Raw genomic sequence first — 21,019 nt, forward strand, 5'->3', positions numbered from 1 at the left:
AAGAATGCTTGTGATTTTTGCACATTGATTTTGTATCCTGAGACATTGCTGAAGTTGCTTATCAGCTTAAGGAGATTTTGGGCTGAGACATTGGGGTTTTCTAGATATACAATCATGTCATCTACAAACAGGGACAATTTGACTTCCTCTTTTCCTAATTGAATACCCTTTATTTCCTTCTCCTGCCTAATTGCCCTGGCCAGAACTTCCAACACTGTGTTGAATAGGAGTGGTGAGAGAGGGCATCCCTGTCTTGTGCCAGTTTTCAAAGGGAAAATAATAAGATAGCTCTTATTATTTTGAGATACGTCTCATCAATACCTAATTTATTAGCATGAAGTGCTGTTGAATTTTGTCGAAGGCCTTTTCTGCATCTATTGAGATAATCATGTGGTTTTTGTCTTTGGTTCTGTTTATATGCTGGATTACATTTATTGATTTGCGTATATTGAACCATCCTTGCATCCCAGGGATGAAGCCCACTTGATCATGGTGGATAAGCTTTTTGATGTGCTGCTGGATTCGGTTTGCCAGTATTTTATTGAGGATTTTTGCATCAATGTTCATCAAGGATATTGGTCTAAAATTCTCTTTTTTGGTTGTGTCTCTACCTGGCTTTGGTATCAGGATGATGCTGACCTCATAAAATGAGTTAGGGAGGATTCCCTCTTTTTCTATTGATTGGAATAGTTTCAGAAGGAATGGTACCAGTTCTTCCTTGTACCTCTGGTAGAATTCGGCTGTGAATCCATCTGGTCCTGGACTCTTTTTGGTTGGTAAGCTATTGATTATTGCCACAATTTCAGCTCCTGTTATTGGTCTATTCAGAGAGTCAACTTCTTCCTGGTTTAATCTTGGGAGGGTGTATGTGTCGAGGAATTTATCCATTTCTTCTAGATTTTCTAGTTTATTTGCATAGAGGTGTTTGTAGTATTCTCTGATGGTAGTTTTTATTTCTGTGGGATCGGTGGTGATATCCCCTTTATCATTTTTTATTGCGTCTATTTGATTCTTCTCTCTTTTCTTCTTTATTAGTCTTGCTAGCAGTCTATCAATTTTGTTGATCCTTTCAAAAAACCAGCTCCTGGATTCATTAATTTTTTGAAGGGTTTTTTGTGTCTCTATTTCCTTCAGTTCTGCTCTGATTTTAGTTATTTCTTGCCTTCTACTAGCTTTTGAATGTGTTTGCTCTTGCTTTTCTAGTTCTTTTAATTGTGATGTTAGGGTGTCAATTTTGGATCTTTCCTGCTTTCTCTTGTGGGCATTTAGCGCTATAAGTTTCCCTCTACACACTGCTTTGAATGTGTCCCAGAGATTCTGGTATGTTGTGTCTTTGTTCTTGTTGGTTTCAAAGAACATCTTTATTTCTGCCTTCATTTTGTTATGTACCCAGTAGTCATTCAGGAGCAGGTTGTTCAGTTTCCATGTAGTTGAGCGATTTTGAGTGAGTTTCTTCATCCTGGGTTCTAGTTTGATTGCACTGTGGTCTGACAGTTTGTTATAATTTCTGATCTTTTACATTTGCTGAGGGGAGCTTTACTTCCAAGTATGTGGTCAATTTTGGAATAGGTGTGGTGTGGTGCTGAAAAAAATGTATATTCTGTTGATTTGGGGTGGAGAGTTCTGTAGATGTCTATTAGGTCTGCTTGATGCAGAGCTGAGTTCAATTCCTGGGTATCCTTGTTAACTTTCTGTCTCATTGATCTGTCTAATGTTGACAGTGGGGTGTTAAAGTCTCCCATTATTATTGTGTGGGAGTCTAAGTCTCTTTGTAGGTCACTCAGGACTTGCTTTATGAATCTGGGTGCTCCTGTATTGGGTGCATATATATTTAGGATAGTTAGCTCTTCTTGTTGAATTGATCCCTTTACCATTATGTAATGGCCTTCTTTGTCTCTTTTGATCTTTGTTGGTTTAAAGTCTGTTTTATCAGAGACTAGGATTGCAACCCCTGCCTTTTTTTGTTTTCCATTTGCTTGGTAGATCTTCCTCCATCCTTTTATTTTGAGCCTATGTGTGTCTCTGCACGTGAGATGGGTTTCCTGAATACAGCAGACTGATGGGTCTTGACTCTTTATCCAATTTGCCAGTCTGTGTCTTTTAATTGGAGCATTTAGTCCATTTACATTTAAAGTTAATATTGTTATGTGTGAATTTGATCCTGTCATTATGATGTTAGCTGGTTATTTTGCTCGTTAGTTGATGCAGTTTCTTCCTAGTCTCGATGGTCTTTACAATTTGGCATGATTTTGCAGTGGCTGGTACCGGTTGTTACTTTCCATGTTTAGTGCTTCCTTCAGGAGCTCTTTTAGGGCAGGCCTGGTGGTGACAAAATCTCTCAGCATTTGCTTGTCTGTAAAGTATTTTATTTCTCCTTCACTTATGAAGCTTAGTTTGGCTGGATATGAAATTCTGGGTTGAAAATTCTTTTCTTTAAGAATGTTGAATATTGACCCCCACTCTCTTCTGGCTTGTAGAGTTTCTGCTGAGAGATCTGCTGTTAGTCTGATGGGCTTCCCTTTGTGGGTAACCTGACCTTTCTCTCTGGCTGTGCTTAACATTTTTTCCTTCATTTCAACTTTGGTGAATCTGACAATTATGTGTCTTGGAGTTGCTCTTCTCGAGGAGTATCTTTGTGGCATTCTCTGTATTTCCTGAATCTGAATGTTGGCCTGCCTTGCTGGATTGGGAAAGTTCTCCTGGATAATATCCTGCAGAGTGTTTTCCAACTTGGTTCCATTCTCCCCATCACTTTCAGGTACACCAATCAGATGTAGATTTGGTCTTTTCATATAGTCCCATAGTTCTTGGAGGCTTTGTTTGTTTCTTTTTATTCTTTTTTTTCTAAACTTCCCTTCTTGCTTCATTTCATTCATTTCATCTTCCATCACTGATATCCTTTCTTCCAGTTGATCGCATCGGCTCCTGAGGCTTCTGCATTCTTCACATAGTTCTCGAGCCTTGGCTTTCAGCTCCATCAGCTCCTTTAAGCACTTCTCTGTATTGGTTATTCTAGTTATACATTCGTCTAAATTTTTTTCAGTTTTCAACTTCTTTGCCTTTGGTTTGAATTTCCTCCTGTAGCTCGGAGTAGTTTGATCGTCTGAAGCCTTCTTCTCTCAACTCGTCAAAGTCATTCTCCGTCCAGCTTTGTTCCATTGCTGGTGAGGAGCTGTGTTCCTTTGGAGGAGGAGAGGCGCTCTGCTTTTTAGAGTTTCCAGTTTTTCTGCTCTGTTTTTTCCCCATCTTTGTGGTTTTATCTACTTTTGGTCTTTGATGATGGTGATGTACAGATGGGTTTTTGGTGTGGATGTCCTTTCTGTTTGTTAGTTTTCCTTCTAACAGACAGGACCCTCAGCTGCAGGTTTGTTGGAGTTTGCTAGAGGTCCACTCCAGACCCTGTTTGCCTGGGTACCAGCAGCGGTGGCGGCAGAACAGCGGATTTTTGTGAACCGCGAATGCTGCTGTCTGATCGTTCCTCTTGAAGTTTTGTCTCAGAGGAGTACCCGGCTATGTGAGGTGTCATTCTGCCCCTACTGGGGGGTGCCTCCCAGTTAGGCTGCTTGGGGGTCAGGGGTCAGGGACCCACTTGAGGAGGCAGTCTGCCCGTTCTCAGATCTCCAGCTGCGTGCTGGGAGAACCACTGCTGTCTTCAAAGCTGTCAGACAGGGACATTTAAGTCTGTGGAGGTTACTGCTGTCTTTTTGTTTGTCTGTGCCCTGCCCCCAGAGGTGGAGCCTACAGAGGCAGGCAGGCCTCCTTGAGCTGTGGTGGGCTCCACTCAGTTGGAGCTTCCTGGCTGCTGTGTTTACCTAAGCAAGCGTGGGCAATGGCGGGCTCCCCTCCCCCAGCCTCACTGCTGCCTTGCAGTTTGATCTCAGACTGCTGTGCTAGCAATCAGCGAGACTCCGTGGGCATAGGACCCTCCGAGCCAGGTACGGGATATAATCTCCTGGTGTGCCGTTTTTTAAGCCCATAGGAAAAGCACATTATTGGGGTGGGAGTGACCCAATTTTCCAGGTGCCGTCTGTCACCACTTTCTTTGACTAGGAAAGGGAACGCCCTGACCCCTTGCACTTCCCGAGTGAGGCAATGCCTCGCCCTGCTTCGGCTCATGCATGGTGCGCTGCATCCACTGTCCTGCGCCCACTGTCTGGCACTCCCTAGTGAGATGAACCCAGTACCTCAGATGGAAATGCAGAAATCACCTGTCTTCTGCGTCGCTCACGCTGGGAGCTGTAGACCGGAGCTGTTCCTATTCGGCCACCTTGGCTCCAGCCAGAACCTTTCTTATAGGGATAGTGTTTTTCTGCCCTGACACCAATCACTTCCCTGCACTATTTCTCTGATCCCGCCCTAGCTAACTTCAGCAAACCCACAGAGGTCTGAGGTTTAAACTTCACATCTTCCAAAAAAGCCTTCCCTAACTCCAAGTTGGTAGGTAGTTGTTTCATGTGTGTCTTCCCCATTAGAATGTAAACTTCATGAGGAAAGGAATCCTGCTTGATTGACTTGACTCCTGCTGTGTCCTCAGCAGCCAGCACAAAACCTTACTCTTTAACTACTGGTAGTAAGCAATTGGGCATATAATCTGAAAGTTACTCCAGCTGTGATCTATACTATCTGTCTATTCCAGTGGCTCACAACCTCTTTTCTTCTATGATACATTTATCACATGATAATATATCCCTAGGTTTATGAGCAATGCTGAGTGCATTATCTAGACTCCACATGTTTCTCTTCCTCTTAGAAAAGCATATTGGAATCAAGTAAATTCAGAGGGACGTAAAGCATTTATATCTTTATAGTGCATGTATAATTTAAATATACATTTGTACAGCTGTCCCTCAGTATCCACAGGGGATTGGTTCCCTGCAAATACCCAAATCTGCAGATACTCAATTCCCTTATATAAAATGGGATAGTATTTGCATATAACCTGTACTCTTCCTGCCATATACTTGAAATCATCTCTGGATTACTTAAATAGTATTTAATACAGTGCCTACACATCACTCCATTTGCATGGATTTGGTATAGTACTCAGCATGTGGCAAGTTCAAGTTTTGCTTTTGGAACTTTGTGGAATTTTTTTCGGATATTTTTGATCCATTTGGTTTACTCTATGGATGCAGAACCCACTGATACTGAGGGCTGACTATATTTACATAATTTTAAAATAAAGCCTAAAAATCAAAGATAGAATACATTTTAGTTTTGTTTAATTTGATGAAGCATATGTGTCTTATTACCTTAACTAAACTCTGAAACACCTTTTAAAACTAAATATAATATAGCTTTTACTTCAGGTTTTTAGCTGGAATTCTTTAAGCCTTTCATATGCAAAAAAATATATAGTAAAGGAAGTAATTTGAGTGACACGAGAATAATGTTTTGGAAATTGTAGTTAGAGTCTAACATATATTTAGGCAAATATGCTTTTTAAATTTTAGTTATAGAATTAACTTATATCAGTGTATTTCCTTCAGCTCACTTGGATCCACATGTAGACCTTGTCAGCTCTTTCAGCTACAAAAATAAAGCAAGAATAAAAATTCAATCACTGATACCCTTGCTTCCAGTTGATTGAATTGGCTGCTGAAGCTTGTGCATTCGTCACATAGTTCCCGTGCCATGGTTTTCAGCTCCATCAGGTCATTTAAGGACTTCTCTACACTGGTTATTCTAGTTAGCTATTTGTCTAATCTTTTCTCAAGGTTTTTAGCTTGTTTGCAATGGGTTCGAACTTCCTCCTTTAGCTCGGAGAAGTTTGATCGTCTGAAGCCTTCTTCTCTCAACTCGTCAGTCATTCTCTGTCCAGCTTTGTTCCGTTGCTGGCGAGGAGCTGCGTTCCTTTGGAGGGGGAGAGGCTCTCTGATTTTTAGAATTTTCAGCTTTTCTGCTCTGCTTTTTCCCCATCTTTGTGGTTTTATCCAACTTTGGTCTTTGATGATGGTGACGTACAGATGGGGTTTTGGTGTGGATGTCCTTTCCGTCTGTTAGTTTTCCTTCTAACAGTCAGGACCCTCAGCTGTAGGTCTGTTGGATTTTGCTGGAGGTCCACTCCAGACCTTGTTTGCCCAGGTATCAGCAGCAGAGGCTGCAGAACAGCGAATATTGCTGAACAGCAAATGTCCACTCCAGACCTTGTTTGCCTGGGTATCAGCAGCAGAGGCTGCAGAACAGCGAATATTGCTCAACAGAAAATGTTGCTATCTGATCATTCCTCTGGAGGTTTCGTCTCAGAGGGGTACCTGGCTGTGTGAGGTGTCAGTCTGCCCCTACTTGGGGGTGCCTCCCAGTTAGGCTACTCGGGGGTCAGGGACCCACTTAAGGAGGCAGTCTGTCTGTTCTCAGATCTCAAACTCCATACTGGGAGAACCTCTACTCTTCAAAGCTGTCAGACAGGGACATTTAAGTCTGCAGAGGTTTCTGCCGCCTTTTGTTCAGCTATGCCCTGCCTGCAGAGGTGGAGTCTACAGATTCAGGCAGGCCTCCTTGAGCTGCGGTGGGTTCCACCCAGCTCGAGCTTCCTGGCTGCTTTGTTTACCTACTCAAGCCTCAGCAATGGTGGGTGCCCCTCCCCAAGCCTCGCTGCCACCTTGCAGTTAGATCTCAGACTGCCGTGCTAGCAATGAGTGAGGCTCTGTGGACGTAGGAACCCTCCTAGCCATGTGCGGGATATAATCTCCTGGTGTGCCATGTGCTAAGACCGTTGGAAAAGTGCTGTATTAGGGTGGGAGTGACCTGATTTTCCAGGTGCCGTCTGTCACAGCTTCCCTTGGCTAGGAAAGGGAATTCCCTGACCCTTTGCCCTTCCCAGGTGAGGTGATGCCTCACCCTGCTTTGGCTCACGCTTGGTGGGCTGCACTCACTGTCCTGCACCCACTGTCCAACAAGCCCCAGTAAGATGAACCCAGTACCTCAGTTGGAAATGCAGAAATCACCTGTCTTCTGCACTCACGCTGGGAGCTGTAGACTGGAGCTGTTCCTATTCAACCATCTTGGAACTGCCTGGCCTAGTGTCAAGAATAAAAATTCTAATGAAGCGACAATTTATATAACTAATATACCACTCTTATATAGCCCTAGAGCTATATTTAATATTATTTAAATGGCAAAATATAATTTTACTTGGTTAGAACTATAATACTTTATAATGTTAAAACTTTATAGCATTGGGCTTTAGATTTATGAAATAATACATGTCAGTTCTATTTCTAATTTCTTTTTTAAAATTATTTTTCAGTTTCAAGTTTATCCAAGTAATATGGAATTTAATATTCTAAAATTGTAATAAGGTTTTAGAAGTTAGTCCTTCAATCCATCAAATTTTTTTCTTTCTTCTTTTGGAGATGGAGTCTCGCTGTGTCTCCCAGGCTGGAGGGCAGTGGTGCGATGTTGGCTCACGGCAACCTTTGCCTCCCAGGTTCAAGCGATTCTCCTGCCTCAGCCTCCTGAGTAGCTGGGATTTTCCAGGTGCCCACCACCACACCTGGCTAATTTTTGTATTTTTAAAAGAGGCAGGGTTTCACCATGTTGGCCAGGCTGGTCTCGAACTCCTGATCTCAAGTGATCCTCCTGCCTCGGCTTCCCAAACTGCTAGGATTACAGGCTTGAGCCACCGCACATGGCCTCAAACTTATTTTTATACACAATGTTAGATAAGGGTCTAACTTGATTTTATTTCAATTGACTAGTCAATTTGCTAATAACCTTTTAAAAATTAAACTTCTTTTTTCATGAGAATGCCATCTTTATCTCATGTTAAGATTTTGTAAATATGTGCACATATTTCTGGACTATCCATTTCACTTATCTGTTTTAATGCCAACACCAGACTCTTTTGATTATAGTAATTTTGTAGTAAGTTTTCACAACTTGTAGGGGAAATAGGTTTCCACTGTTCTTTTCAAGTTTCAATTGTCACACACCTATTCTTCCATATGAGCTTTATTTATTTATTTATTTATTTATTGAGACAGGGCCTCACTCTGTCTCCCAGGCTGAAGTGTGGTGGCATGATCTCGGCTCACTGCAACCTCCGCCTCCCAGGCTTGAGCAGTCCTCCCACCTCAGCCTTCCAAATAGCTTGGACAATAGGTGCACACCTCTATGTCCAGCTAATTTTTGTATTTTTTGTAGAGATGGAGTTTTGCCATGTTGCCCAGGCTGGTCTTGAACTCTTAGGCTCAAGTGATCTGCCTGCCTTGACCTCCCAAAGTGCTGGGATTACAGGCATGAGCCACTGTGCCCAGCCTCATGTGAACTTTAAAATCAGTTTACCTAAATAGAAAAGAAATGATGAGAATCTTGTTCAAATCACATTTAAGTTTACTTATTAATTTCAGAAGAATTAACATTGTTATGACAGTAACGTCACTTTAAGAAACAGGTCTCGTTTGATATCCAGAGGGAGCTAACTGGGAAAATGTTGAAAGATTGAAGGAAAAATCTGAGGAACTAAATGAGGTTAGAGACCATGAAATTATAGCAACTTTAGCCTGAATGGTTGAGTGAGTTTATTCCAAGATCGCAGAGTAGCTAAGTATAACAGAAGAGAAGCTAAATGTCTGAAAAAGAACAAAGAGACAAGGGATCAAAGGCAAGGAATTAAAAAATTCAAGTGTGATGACAAAGGAAAAGATAGAAATGATGGGTCAGATAGTCTAGGCGAGATTTTTAAAGAATTAAAAACCAGAAGGTTTGCAACAGATTGGAAGAAAATTTTGTTTCTGGGACTGTAAGTCTAATTAAAGTTGCAAATGAGGAGCATATAAAGTAAGAGCATTAATAATGAGCTGGAATAGTGGGAATTTATGGTCAAAGTAAGTTTTTGAGGTTAAATATTTTAGAGGTAGAACACATTTAAGTAATGAAATCTAAGCAATATGGAAGCCATTGTTGTGGTTATCAGAGTGGATTGTTGGAAAAGAGTAAAAGCAAAAGGTCACCAGAAGAGAGATCCGTTGAAGCCATTATTATAGATATTGAAGTTACTGATGGTAGAACAAGGTATGCTACCAGAGGCCGTACATCCTGTTCTCTTGTGATAGGGCTATTCACTGTTTAAGTTTTACTAGTTTTGGCAGCTTCAGTGAATGCAGGAGTATCTTTTTTATTAAATGACTCTTTTATCTGGCAAAACTATCTCTGATCAGTGGATTGCAGACTATTAACGTGACTTTCATGACATTTTGAACTTTTAAAGTGGCATATGGCCAAACATTTTATGACCCTCTAAAATAATTTAAAATCATAGCGTCTTTATGGTCTCAAAACAAGCAAGCTGTTCCAAGAGAAAGAGGAAGTATCTGTTAGTGAAAATTGTTGTGCCTTATGCTTACTGCCAAGAGTTTCAGAATTTTTATTAGGAGTTCCACAAAGTCGTTAGCTTTTAAGAAGGGAGCATAGAGAAAGAGTTTGGGAGAGATGGGAGAAGTGATGTGGGGGGTTCAATGGAGAGGATGTAAAGAGTAATGATGAATAATTAGGAAAGGGATCCACAATTTCTGGCAAAAGATTTACTTTCTACAAATGTATGTTTAAAGTGTCATGGAAACACTATTACATTCTCTTAGTTTGATTCTTTTTTTAATGACCAGAAAACTAGCAAGTTGAGTAGCCACAGAAGATATTTATATATGAAGGTAGAAAAATAAAATTTTAGGGATAAATAGTATATAACTGGTAGAGATTATAATGCAAAATCAGTTACTTATAACTTCTACTGGTTGTAGATTTTTCTTCAGTTCAGTTTGTAGTTATCTGATTCCTTTAAAATCTCCTAGAACTGAAATTTAGAGATATTTCTAAAAGAACTTTTTATACCTTGCATTTTGTCTAAACAAGGAACTCTTAACCAGTGCATTCAGTTTGGCTTCTTGAATTTTAAGTCCTTATTTTACTTGACCTCCTTACAGCATTTGACGTAGTTGAAACTCCTCATTCACCTGATTTTCCTTTTATGTATGTGGCTACTCTCTCTTTTTTTTAAGTGGTATTTTACTGGCTCCTTCTCTACCAAATCTTTAAATGTATATTATGCAGTTTTTTAAATTTGTAAGATTTAGATATACTACTTGCTAAAATAGATGAAGATTCAGCTCCCTCACCTCTTTTCCTCCCAAAACTATATATCTATAGTTGCTTTATTGGTAGCTTTTGTAATGTGTATCTAAATCTCTATTTTTTTGTTTCATCCACTATAGGCAATAGGCCTCAAGTCTGCATTTGCAAGATGAGTCTATCCTTTTTATTTTTCCCACTTTGTACATTGCAACTTCTATCAGCTACACTTTTGTAATTTCCCTTGTGATTTCTTCTTTTTCCAGTGGTTGTTTAAGACTGCAGTATTTAATTTGTGAATTTACCAGATTTGTTCATTGTGGTCAGAGAAGACATTTTGTAGAATTTAATCTTTTTAGATTGATTGAGACTTGCTTTATGGCTGAACATATGGTCTATCCCAGAGAATTTTCCATGCGTACTTGAGAAGAATATGTATTCTGCTGTTGCTGGGTGGGGTTTTCTATATATGTCTGTTAGTTGGTTTTATAGTGTACTTCAAGTCCTCTTTACTTGCTGATCTTCTGTCTGGTTGTTCTATCCATTATTGAAGGTAGGGTATTGAAGTCTCCAACTATTATTGTAGAACTGTTTCTTCTTTCAACTTTGTCCATTTTGCTTCATGTATTTTAGATGTTAAGTGCATATACCTTTATAATTGTTGTACCTTCCTTATGGATTAACCAATTTTTCAATATAAAATGTTCTTCCTTGACTCTCATAAAAATATTTGATATAAAATCTATTTAACGTAATATTAGTAGCTACTCTGGCTCTCTTTTGGTTACTGTTTGCATGGAATATCTGTTTCTATTCTTTCCATTTCATCCTATTTGTGTCTTTTAATCCTGTAGAAAGCATATACTTGGAGCTTTAAAAAAAAAATCCTGGCTGGGAGTGGTGGTTCACACCTGTAATCCTAGCACTTTGGGAGGCTGAGGCGGGTGGATAACCTGAGGTCAAGAGTTTGAGACCAGCCTGGCCAACATGGCAAAACCTCGTCTCTACTAAAAATAAGAAAATTAGCCAAGCGTGGTGGTGCATGCCTGTAATGCCAGCTACTCAGGAGGCTGAGGCAGGAGAATCACTTGAACCCAGGAGGTGGAGGTTGCAGTGAGCCAAGATTGTGCCATTGCACTCCAGCCTGGGCGACAGAGCATGACTCCATCTTGAAAAAAAGAAAATCCTTTCTGCTAATTTCTGCCTTTTAATTTGGGTAGTTTAATCTTTGAAGTCCTGATAAGGAAGGACACACATCTACCATTTTGTTACTTGCTTTCTATCTGTTGTATATCCTTTTTTGGCTCCTCAATTCTTTCATTGCTTTCTTCTTTTGTATTTAACTGATTTTCTTAGTGTACCATTTTTGATCCCTTTCTTGTTCCTTTTACCATACATTTTCTAGCTATTTTCTTAGTTGTTACCCTGGGGATTACAATTAACATTTTAATTTAGCTAGTTAGAATTAATACCAATCTTGTTGTAATAGTATATAAGAACTTTGCTTCTGTTTAACTCTACTCCCTTTTCTGTTACTATTTTCAGAAATTACGTCTTTAAGCATTGTGTGCACATTATAGATTTATAATTAATTTTATACATTTTTCTTCTAAATCATATATTAAAAAGAGGAATTACCACCTTAAAAATTCAGTAATACTGGCTTTTATTATGCACCTGTGTAATTACCTTTCTTGATGTTATTTCTTCATATGACTTCAAGTTACCAACTAGTGTTCTTTAATTTCCAGAGAACTTCTTTTAGCATTTCCTGTAGGTCAGGTATACTAGTAATAAATTCCCTCAGCTTTTGTTTATCAGGGAATGTCTTAATTTCTCTCTTATTTGTGAAGTCCAGTTTTGCCATATATAATTCTGGGTTGACAGGTTTTTTTTTTCTTTCAGCACTTTAAATATATCATCCACTACTTTGTGGTCTCCATGATTTCTGATGAGAAATCAGCTGTTTTTCTTATTGAGGGTCCCTTGTCCATTATGAGTCACTTCTCTCTCACTACTTTCAAGATTGTCTCTTTATTTTTGTCTTTCAGTAGTTTGATTATAATGTGTCTTGGTGTGGATCTATGAGTTTATCCTAGTCAGAGTTCATTGAGCCTCTTGGATATGTTGTTTTATGTCTTTTATCAAATTTGGGAAGTTTCTGGCCATTGTTTTTTCAAATATTCTTTCTGCTTTTTTTTTCTCTCATGTCTGTGCTTCCGAAACTCCCATTATGTTTATATTGGTATGCTGGATAGTGTCCCACAGTTTTCCTGGTTCTGTTCATTTATCTTTATTCTTTATTTAACCTCACTCCTCAGACTACATAATTTAATTGACCTATCTAAGTTTACTGATTCTTTATCCTGCCTGCTAAAATCTGCTGTTGAAGCCCTCTAGAGAGCTTTTCAGTTATTGTACTTTTCAACTCCAGAATTTCTATTTGATTCCTTTTTAATTTCTGTTTCTTTATTGATATTCTTTATTTGGTGAGACATCATTCTCCTGGTTTTCCTTAGTTATTTCAGCATATTTAAAATAGTTGACTTAAAAGTTTTTGTCTAGTAAGTCCAATGCCTGGGCTTCCTCAGGGACAGTTTCTGTTCATTTCTGTTTTTCCTGTGAGTGGGTTAGTCTTTCTTGTTTCTTTGTATGCATCATATTTTTTGTTGAAACTGGACATTTATGTGACAACTCTGGAGATCAGATCATTCTTCCCCCCTAGGGTTTGTTGTTGCTGCTTGTTTTGATTGTTGTCTTCTATTTGTTTAATGACTTTCCTAATTATTTCTGTGAAGACTATATTATTTATCATGTGTACCCACTGAAATCTCTGTTCTTTTAGCTTAGTGGTCAGTTAGTGATTTTCAGAGATTTTCTTAAATGCCTGGAGAAAAAAGGAAAAAATAAACCTCTCCCAGACTCTATAGATTGGTTCTGTTTTGAGGCACTCTTTCACTGCTTATCTAGGCAGTTTACCACTCTGCCTTAACCTTCATTCCTGCTTGTGTGGAACCTGAAGATCAGCCAGGGGTTAGGGTTAGGGTTAAGGTTAGTGTCTTCTCAGGTCTTTTCCAAACATGTGTCTGACCCTGGACATATATGTGGCCTTTTAGATTCCCTGGACTCACAGGAGCTTCTCAAAACTCTATTCTCCCAGACATCTCTTTCCCTAGCCTCTTCCTTCTCAGCCTTTTTGGTCTGTCTGTTGCTTGCTGCAGCTACTATCCTTTGTCCAATGTGGTGGCAGCTAATACATTTTTGCCTTTAAGTACTTTCAACAAATGCCACTTAGAAGCCACCTCAGCCCTAGGGAAGCTCCAGGGCAAGTGATACAAAGGCAAGCCCTTGAGCTAATCCTTCAGAGAGCCACCAAACATGTCAAAACACACAACTACAACTTTTTGAGAATATGGTCTGCATTGCTTCCTCTGTTGCCAGCAACCTGCACCAGGAATGTGGGCTGTTCAACTTCAAGGCCACCACCAAGCTGGGGAGTGGGGAATGGTAACAGGGTAAGTTAAGATGCTTCAGAACTCTCTTATTGAAATTCAGCAGTTTTTCTTTTCTTCATTAAGTGTTTCCCTGGTTTTGTAATTTATTAGATTCCAGATTTCTGAAAAAGTTGATTTTGTTTTTGGGGTTTTTTTGTTCCTAGCATATTTGTTGCTTTTGTGGAGGGATGGAGTGTTTCAGAGTTCCCTACTCTAGCATTTTTGCTCTCTCTTTGGGATTCCAATTTGGCTTTATTCTATGAGTTATACTTTTAAATTTCAAGATTAATGTCATTTATATCTGTTCTATAATCATAAAACTTTGTCAGTTGGTAGGACTTAAAACTTGAAAACTGGTAAACAGTATTTAAGTCTCTATAATATAACAATTTTTTACTTTACAGTAAAGAATTAAGCTATGTTTGTCTCCTTTTCCGCTTCCTAAGCCACTCTAAGAATAGTCATAGCATCAAATTCAAATGGACCCCTCTTCATTATACCTTAAAAGTTGTCCAAACCCATGCCACATTTTAGTTTGCCCCATATTTGAGCCATGCCTTTCATATATAGTTTGTTTTTTTCTGGAGTTTCTGATTGCCTTTTTAAAAAAATTGAACAAAGAAATGTACTGCTGTTTCTACATTTCTGACTTCTAGAAACTACTCTTTTTGAAGCCTGTCTCTGGGATCTAATTTAGACTCATCATTTGCTTTTGGGCCATTCTTTATAGTTTATTATTTTATATCATATTATTAGTAGCCTTTGATTTTTTTCTTGTATTATGTATCTTTCTCATATCTTCAAGTATTTCTGTCCTCTCAACCTCTCGATAGTAGAGTTCTTCGGATTTTGGTCCTGGGCTCTGTTTACACTCTCTGCTTTCCTCCTAGGCAGTCTCGTACATGCCTTTGACTTTAAATACCATTTATATACTGAAGACACAAAAATATATACCTGTTCCTTTATGGTTTACCCACTTAGATTGTGTTTAGGAAAACAAGTCCTTTACCACATTGAGATTTTAAAAACATTCTCCCATTTTGTCTTCCTAAAGGTTTAACATTTGGCCTTTTTTAGTTAAATTTTTATTATACCTGTAATTGATTTTTATATTTGAGGTTAAGTTCTGATTTGGGTGGGGAGGGGTTTTCCTTCCATAGGAATAATCAGTTACCCTAGTGCTATTTATTGAGTGTTCTTTCCTTTCTCATTGAACTGCAATGCCACTCTGTGAGACTTTTGTTGGCAGTGAGAGAAGTAGGTGGGAGAGACCTTTTGCAGATCTTCAATTAATGCCCCTGTGTTCAGTCTCACTTCTCATTCCCATCCTCCATCATACTTACTGTTAGTTGCTTTCCAGAGTTCCACTGAGCAATTTGGCTGCCATCTTTTTCTTATTTCCAGTGCATATTTGAGAACACAGCCCTTTTTTATCCTTCTTCATCACTTAACACTTTTTCTTTCTAGCTTCCAGAAATTTTCTGAAATCTCCTGCTGCCAATAGTCTTCCCCTACTGCACTTGTTGTTGTTGTGGGTTTATGTCTTTTTCATTACTTTACTATTCTTCAATGGGGTCTTGGAGGGAGAGCTTTTAAACACATGTGCTTAGTCTATCTGCTATTTTTTTTTTTGTGAGACGGAGTCTCACGCTCTGTCCCCCAGGCTGGAGTGCAGTGGCACAATCTCGGCTCACTGCAACCTCTGCCTCCCAGGTTCACGCCATTCTCCTGCCTCAGCCTCCCGAGTAGCTGGGACTACAGGTGCCCGCCACCACGCCTGGTTAATTTTTTGTATTTTTAGTAGAGACAGGGTTTCACCGTGTTAGCCAGGATGGTCTCAATCTCCTGACGTTGTGATCCGCCCACCTCGGCCTCCCAAAGTGCTGGGATTACAGGCGTGAGCCACCGTGCCTGGCTGTCTATCTGCTATTTTTATCTGAAAGTACAAAGTGAAGAATTTTAAACATTAGAGGTTATATTTCTACATTTTCTCTAAGTCTTCAAAAAGATAATTAAATTTTATCATTTGGGACCCTGAATGATACAATTTAACTATTTCTGAACATAAAAAGCTAGTCAGAGGGCCACAAAGTTTCTTACCTAGTGTTTCTATTTGTTTTTTAATACTGCATAGGGTTTTCCATTTTTAATAATCATTTATATTTATAGTCTTTAGTATTTCATAATGCCAAAAAAGTGGATATTTCTTGGGTTACAATGTCTGTAACCTTTGGCTTATGGGGGGGGCGTGTAACTAAATGCCTGGAAACAAGTCTCTATGAAAAAATTATAGACACAAAAACGGAAGAAATTCTCTAAAACTTTGCTATATCCCACTAATGATTTCACTATTCACTGTACTTGGGACAGCTCTACAGTAAAATGACATATTGCAGGTTTCTTTTCTCTGGCAGAAATTGGAAAGTACTTGGTGTAATTTTTTTTTTTTGCTTACATTGGATGCATGCAGTGAAGCTGGGTTATTTTTGGTCATTTCCTGTCTATGAACACTGTGGTATTTTAGCCAACACTACTATAATAAAATATAATGCATACAATGAATTTTCACACCTATGAATGTTGTAATAGAAATTCATAAAATAAATTATTATAGGAATCAGCACCACTTATTCATTGGGAAAAGAATCTTCCGAAATGTTTTAAGTCTTTCTGTTCAGGCCTGTTAGGAAAAGCCTAAAGGTTAAAAAAACAATAATAATCCTCCTAAATAATGTCTCTTTTCATCTAGACATTTAAGAGTATGTTCTACATTTAGCTGGGCTTTCAGAGTCATTATTGCATTGAGCTAGTCACCCTGTCTTTTCTTAGGGTCCTTTATTGAAAAGGCATAGGATATTTTCTGGCCTTTTTTTTTTTTGAGACAGAGTTTTTGAGGCTGGAGCGCAATGGTGCAATCTCGGCCCACCGCAACCTCTGCCTCCCAGGTTCAAGCAATTCTCCTGCCTCAGCCTCCCGAGTAGCTAGGATTACAGGCATGCACCACCATGCCCAGCTAATTTTGTATTTTTAGTAGAGATGGGGTTTCATCATATTGACCAGGCTGATCTCTAACTCCTGACCTTGTGATCCACCCACCTCGGCCTCCCAGAGTGCTGGGATTACAGGCATGAGCCACTGTGCCCGGCCTCCTGACTTATTCTTATGTAAAGATCAAGTTGAATAGATGAAACTTTGGACTTAAATTAACCACTAAAAATCTTGAAGAGAATTCATATTTGATGTCATTCTGCCTGCTGTTATATAATTAATATTTCAGTTGGAGAATATAATTGGAAATGTATTGAACTTTATGGGAAAACACATTTTAAACAGATCCTCCAGAGAAGAATACCAGCTTTCTTAGAGTATAGATTTAGACTAGACAGAGGTAGGAAACTGGGTCAGATGACCAGTTACCCACTCTAGAAATCTGACTCACACTTAATTCCACCCTTTCCTTCATTCTCCAGTCAACCACTAAGTCTTACTTTTATTTATTCTTGAATGTCTGATAAATCTGTGTTCTCTTTTATTAATAATAATCATGAAAATGTACTGAGCTAAGTATGAGGCATAGTTTAGAATATTTTTTTCTAATCTTCACAACAACTCTGAAAATATATGTATTATGATAATCATTTACATACAAGCAAACTGAAACTCAAAGAATTAAATAACTTGCCCCAGAAGTCATCAGTTACCAATGGCAGATCTGGAATTTGAACTAAAGTCTATCTCACTTTCTTGCCATTGCCATTTTGACTACACCATACCCTTTTTTGTTATGCCAGCATATGGTCTAGTTGACACTTTTGCAATGGTCTCTTACTCATCCCCTACATTCAGCCTCTCCCTACTATGTCCTCCACAAAGTTGACTGACTTATCTGTCTGAAGTGGGGCTTTGAGAGCAGAGAGCATATCTTATTCATCTTTGTATCCCTAACACCAGTACCTAGATCCATGCATGATACTTTGGAGGTGCTTAAAAACTTGCATTGAATATAATCTCATCACTTTTTAAATTTAAAAACCTTTTTCTGCTTCTGAACCATGCAGGATAAAATCTGACTTTTCAGGCTCATCTCCAGCTCCTACTCCCCTCCATGTTTCAATGTTCCTGCCCTGTATTTTAGTGTTCCAGCCATAGAAATATTGTTCAACCCAGCAATCCCATTATTGAGTGTATACCCAAAGGAATATAAATTTCTCTAGTATAAAGACACATGCACATGTATGTTCATTGCAGCACTATTCACAATAGCAAAGATGTGGAATCAATCTAAATGCCCATCAGTGATATACTGGATAAAGAAAATGTGGGAGGCCGAGGCAGGCAGATCACTTGAGGTCAGGAGTTCGAGACCAGCCTGGCCAACATGGTGAAACCCCGTCTCTACTAAATATACAAAAATTAGCTGGGCAAGGTGGCATGTGCCTGTAATCCCAGCTACTCGGGAGGCTGAGACACAAGAATCTCTTGAATCCGGGAGGCGGAGGTTGCAGTGGGCTGAGATTGTGCCACTGCACTCCAGCCTGGGTGACAGAGTGAAACTGTGTTAAAAAAAAAAAAAAAAAGAAAGAGAGAAAATGTGGTACATATACACCAAGGAATACTATGCGGCCATAAAAAAGAATGAGATCATGTTATTTTCAGGGACATGGATGGAGCTGGAGGCCATTATCATTAGCAAACTAACACAGAACAGAAAATCAAATACCGCATGCTCTTACTTATAAGTGGGAGCTAAATGATGAGAACACAGGGACACACTGAAGGGAAAGACACACCAGGGCCTATTGGATGGTAAAAGGTGGGAGGAGGAGGAAAAATAACTAACGAGTACTAGGCTTAATATGTGGGTGATGAAGTAATCTGTAAAATAAACCCCCATGACACAGTTTGCCTATGTTACAAACCTGTACATGTACCTCTGAACTTAAAATAAGAGTTAAAAAAAGAAATTATTCTTACATAAATATATTATACATAATCAGGTTTTATTTTCCATACAAAATAATGTCTGTGTCAGGTTTGCACATGTGCCCCTGAACTTAAAGTAGTCATTCCTGCGCCCTTCTTCATTCTGTTTTCCCAACTTCTGCTCCTGATAAAAATCTGCTATTTATCTCTCAAGGATCAGTTCAAATCCAACCTTCCTTTTTAAAACTGACTTTGCCCCTCTGGAAGAATTAGTCATTCCTTTCTCTGTGTTCCTTTAGTATATGGTTTAAATATTCGTTATATCACAATAAGCACATTATATTATATTTAATATATATATTCATCTTCCTCTCTGCCCCACCCATCCAGATTGAGAGCTCTTTGAGGGCAAATATATCTTGATTTATTATATCCCCAATGCTTAACACAATATCGGACACATAATAAATTCTCCACAAAAACCTATTTGTTTAATGAGATATTGAGGTCATTTTAGTTTAGAAATTATATCCCATGTGTTTATTAGGTTGATTGCAGAGTAGGATTAGAGCAGTTATATTTCTGAAACTATGACCCAGTAAAAGTGAGCAATAATTTTGCTGTATCCAGAAACCTTTGTATGATCTCAGTGTTGATTGTTCTTATCAATACAGATGATTTAGTGGCATGTGCCAGAATTCTTAGCACAGTGTTTTGTAGATAGTGGGCTTTCAGGACATGTTTGGTGAATGAAAGAAAGAAAGAATTAATTAGTTAATTAATTAATATGTGTGTATGTATAACTAAAAAGATGTACCCATATCTGCTAAGGATACAAGAAAGAACAATCCCCAAAATATAAACATTGTTTGGCAAGCTAAGTCACTTTTTAATGGAGCTCAGAACACACTTTCCCAGAGGAGCAAATTTGTAAACATTGACCAGAGTTTAAGGCTAAACTCAAAAGCTTCCTTCAGAAAATAACTGAAATGGGTTAGGTGTTATATGGCCTGTTTACTAGGTGCTAGTGAAAAGGATGAGCCTGTCTGCAGCCCAGGAGACTTGCCGTTTGTTTTTACCAAATGGGCATGTGATAGCTATATAAATTGGAAATTACTTCTGCTTTGTTTTGTAACCATGTCACTGTTTTACTGAATGTAGCCTTGTTTATTATGTCGCTTATTTCCTGAAGAGTTTACTTGACAAGCCCTTTACACAAAATAAATAATCCCTTTCTGATGACAGACTTTTTATTGTGGAGCTTATATTCTTAAACTTTTAATTATGTGGAAAAAGAAAAGCAAGACACTTTTAAATATATGATGTGGAGCAACATCATTTCCCAAAGGATTTGTTGATGTTTTTGATACGTAACTCTGATTCCCCATCATTTTTACATTAAACTTTTTTGCTGGTTACTGTGGCCATCAAGCGTCCCTATGTGGGTAAACCTTCTTGCTAACCCTGATTCTGTGTCTATATCACTGATTCTGCCCCTTTACTGAAACTATAGCTTATGGTTCAAACATCCTTCTTAAGATATAATACATACTCATTAAAAACTTCATCATTGTCCCACTTCATTAATTCATCCAAGAAATATGTATTGAGCAGAGCATAGGCTAGGAGCTGTACTAGATGTTGGATCTACTATAGTAATCGTGACAAAATTCAAGCCCTCAAGGATCACTGTGTTTAGTAAGAGAGATATAGATAAGGCAACAAGTAATTGCAGTACAATGTGGCAAGTATTGTAATAGCAGTATGCACTCTTTTCATCTTCTTTGTTTTAGTGGCAGTGAAGCTGTCCTTTGTTCTGTTCCAGTATTGATTATATAAGCAACCTCAATTAGATATAATCTAACTCAATGTATCACACAAAGCACAATGTATGGAACTAATTGTTAAGTTAGTTTTTCCTATTATCAACCTTCACCTTTCTAAGATTATTATCTAAGACCATTCATGTACTACTACTCATTGGATATTTGATTTTTGTCACATAATAATCATTGTCTTAAGTGCTATTCTGGTAGAAATCAAGCCTTTTTGTATTTTCTTGGTTGCATATTCACTTAAAGTAGACTGATGTCATTATTCATCTTGTTATTGAATAAACGAATGTGTAGAAGGTTAACTGGTACCTCTGAAATAAGTATGATAAACAACAGGGCAGCGCTTTCTTAGTTTTATCCCTTAACATCATTGTAAATGTTTGAAGATATTTAATAATTCATTCAGTATACATTGTTAAAAGCTGATTACTAGATTTTGGGTCCCCAAAGATGAAAAAATATATAATCTCTAGCCTCACTCACTATCTGGAATAACAGGCAAAATTGTAAGCATAAAATTGTAATATAGTTATGAGAAGTGTGTTCCAGGAGTGTACCAAAGACCATGGGAGCACAAATAAGAGTGAGACACTAATTTTAGTAGGGACAAATAAATACTGGATGAAAGGAGAAATCCCAGAAGGAAAATGCAGAAACAAAAACCATGCTTTGTTTAAGTTTTGAGGTTGGGTAAAACAA

The 21,019-nt window shown here is 38.5% G+C and overlaps 1 protein-coding gene across 11 annotated transcripts in view; it reads left to right on the top strand.

Moving 5' to 3' along the window:
- The window catches only part of LRRC49 (leucine rich repeat containing 49), a 159,450-nt gene that overhangs the window by 96,425 nt on the left and 42,006 nt on the right, over positions 1 to 21,019 (top strand). The gene's annotated exons all lie outside the window — the stretch shown is intronic.

Source organism: Pan troglodytes, chromosome 16 (assembly GCF_028858775.2).
Source record: "Pan troglodytes isolate AG18354 chromosome 16, NHGRI_mPanTro3-v2.0_pri, whole genome shotgun sequence".
Taxonomy (NCBI): Eukaryota; Metazoa; Chordata; class Mammalia; order Primates; family Hominidae; genus Pan; species Pan troglodytes.